General features: G+C 46.5%; 1 non-coding gene across 1 annotated transcript; it reads left to right on the top strand.

Moving 5' to 3' along the window:
- The first annotated feature begins 214 nt into the window (after window positions 1-214).
- Window positions 215-286, top strand: TRNAC-GCA (transfer RNA cysteine (anticodon GCA)). Its single transcript has one exon. It is a non-coding gene; the product is annotated as a tRNA-Cys (tRNA).
- The last annotated feature ends 2,792 nt before the right edge of the window (window positions 287-3,078 follow it).

The raw sequence follows: 3,078 nt of genomic DNA on the forward strand, positions 1-3,078 counted from the left end.
TGCAATTAATCCATCTCCCAGAGAGGTGGTAGCTACGTCACTGGGGGAATCTATGTGGGTGGGTGTGCAAGTTGTGGTGTCTCCATGCATCTATAAGTTTAATGAAACCCCATTTTTAAAAGCACTGTGGTCTGGGAAGAGAACAGGAGATCTCTGAGGCAGGGCCTGTCCTTCAAACTCTTTAAGATCACTGACTTACTTTTATAGCAGTCATGGGGGTATAGCTCAGTGGTAGAGTGTTTGACTGCAAATCAAGTAGTCCTTGGTTCAGATCCAAATGCCCCCTTACGCGCTTCTTCCTTCAACAAAAGTAATTGCATTTCTGTTATGTTCACGAGTTCCACTGAGTAGGGATCCCTGAAATGAATGCAAACACTCAATATCTTCCTGTGCAAATGCATATAAACCTAGCAAACATGTGCCTCCACTGAAATCAGTTCAAATCCTCTAAAGAATTAAAGAATCCTTATTGAGGTTGCTGGAAAAAACCATCCTGATGTGTAGAAAGAATAGTAAATATGGCAGGCGGCAAGCTTGGCTTAACAGTGAAATCCTTCCTGATCTTAAACGCAAAAGAGAAGTTTACAAAAAGTGGAAGATTGGACAAATGACCAGAGAGGAGTATAAAAATATTGCTCAGGCATGCAGGAGTGAAGTCAGGAAGGCCAAATCACACTCGGAATTGCAGCTAGCAAGAGATGTTAAGAGTAAGAAGAAGGGTTCCTTCAGGTATGTTAGTAACATGAAGAAAGTCAAGGAAAGTGTGGGCCCCTTACTGAATGAGGGAGGTAACTTAGTGGACAGAGGATGTGGAAAAAGCTAATGTACTCAATGCTTTTTTTGTCTCTGTCTTCACAAACAAGGTCAGCTCCCAGACTGCTGCACTGGGCAGCACAGTGTGGGGAGAAGGTGACCAGCCCTCTGTGGAGAAAGAAGTGGTTCGAGACTATTTAGAAAAACTGGAGACCAGCACACGTCCATGGGGCTGGATGCGCTGCATCCGAGGGTGCTAAAGCAGTTGGCGGATGTGATTGCAGAGCAATTACCCATTATCTATGAAAACTCATGGCAATCGGGAGTGGTTCCAGATGACTGGAAAAAGGCCCATCTTTAAAAAAGGGAAGAAGGAGGATTTGGGGAACTACAGGCCAGTCAGTCTCACCTCAATCCCTGGAAAAATCATGGAGCAGATCCTCAAGGAATCACTTCTCAAGCACTTAGAGGAGAGGAAAGTGATCAGGAACAGTCAGCATGGATTCACCAGGGCAAGTCATACCTGACTAACCTAATTGCCTTCTATGGGGAGATAACTGGGTCTGTGGATGAGGGGAAAGCAGTGGATGTGTTATTCCTTGACTTTAGCAAAGCTTTTGATGTGGTCTCCCACAGTATTCTTGCCAGCAAGTTAAAGTATGGGCTGGATGAATGGATTGTAAGGTGGTGAGAAAGCTGGCTAGATCGTCAGACTCAATGGGCAGTGATCAAAGGCTCCATGTCTAGCTGTCAGCCAGTTTCAAGTGGAGTTCCCCAAGGGTTGGTCCTGGGGCCAGTTTTGTTCAATATCTTCATTAATGATCTGGAGAATGGCGTGGACCGCACCCTCATCAAGTTTGCAGCTGACACTAAACTGGGAGGAGTGGTAGATATGCTGCAGAGTAGGGTTAGGATACAGAGGGACCTAGACAAATTAGAGGACTGGGGCAAAAGAAACCTGATGAGGTTCAACGAGGACAAGTGCAGAATCCTGCACTTAGGACAGAAGAATCCCATTCGCTGTTACAGACTAGGGACCGAATGGTTAGGAAGCGGTTCTGCAGAAAAGGACCTAGAGATTACAGTAGACGAGAAGCTGGCTATGAGTCAACAGTGTGCCCTTGTTGCCAAGAAGGCTAACGGCATTTTGGGTTGTATAAGTAGGGGCATTGCCAGCAGATCGATGGATGTGATCATTCCCCTCTATTCGACATTGGTGAAGCCCCGTTTGGAGTACTGTGTCCAGTTTTGGGCCCAACACTACACGAAGGATGTGGAAACCTTGGAAAGATTCCAGCAGAGGGCAACAAAAATGATTAGAGGTCTGGAGCACATGACTTATGAGGAGAGGGTGAGGGAACTGGGCTTGTTTAGTCTGCAGAAGAGAAGACTGAGGGGGGATTTGATAGCTGCTTTCAAGTAGCTGAAAGGGGTTCCAAAGAGGATGGATCTAGACTGTTCTCTATGGTACCTGATGACAGAACAAGGAGTAATGGTCTCAAGTTGCAACGAGGAAGGTTTAGGTGGAATATTAGGAAAAAACTTTTTCACAAGGAGGGTGGTGAAGCACTGGAATGGGTTACCTAGGGAGGTGGTGGAATCTTCTTCCTTAAAGGTTTTTAAGGTCAGGCTTGACAGAGCCCTGGCTGGTAAGATTTAGTTGGGGATTGGTCCTGCCTTGAGCAGTGGATTGGACTAGATACCTCCTGAGGTCCCTTCCAACCCTGATATTCTATGATTATATGATTAAATGTTCTGATGGTCTCTTCTGGACATAAAATCGACTAATTTCTGAAAAACTGAGTGTAGCATTGGGAGCAGCGTCTGATGTTTTACTGTCTAGCCAACTTGCTTCCTAGAACGAACGCTCCTTGAGTGTGGTGATTCACAGGGAGTAGCTCAAACCTCCAAAGTGCCTGGCCAGGGGCAGGACATTGGCACAGCAAGGGAGGGGTGTAGCAGTGACATCACAAAGGCCTTTTGAAGGACCTCACACTATTGGTCAAAGACTATTGGTGGGGAGGTGGTGACCTCACAGAGAGATTCTGACATCATTCAGGCAGGAGAGTGGCGAGGGGCCAGGGAAACCTCAGAGACCCCTGTGGCTTTGCTTCAGCAAATCTCCTTCTCCAGGTCTGTCTTTGAGGACTGAGAGAGTATTCGGGGTCACGGACGTGAGCGCCAGGAGGAACCTCTTTCGGGTTTTCTCCTTCTCTTGTAGTGATTTTACTAGAAAACAGCCATCCCTGTTTAGAAGGTAAGAGCCTCCTGGAGGTTTGAAACCTGTTCAGTCTCATCCATCTGGTGAGAGTTGAATTCTAGGCA

This window comes from Gopherus flavomarginatus, chromosome 8, assembly GCF_025201925.1.
Source record: "Gopherus flavomarginatus isolate rGopFla2 chromosome 8, rGopFla2.mat.asm, whole genome shotgun sequence".
In the NCBI taxonomy this organism is placed as follows: domain Eukaryota; kingdom Metazoa; phylum Chordata; order Testudines; family Testudinidae; genus Gopherus; species Gopherus flavomarginatus.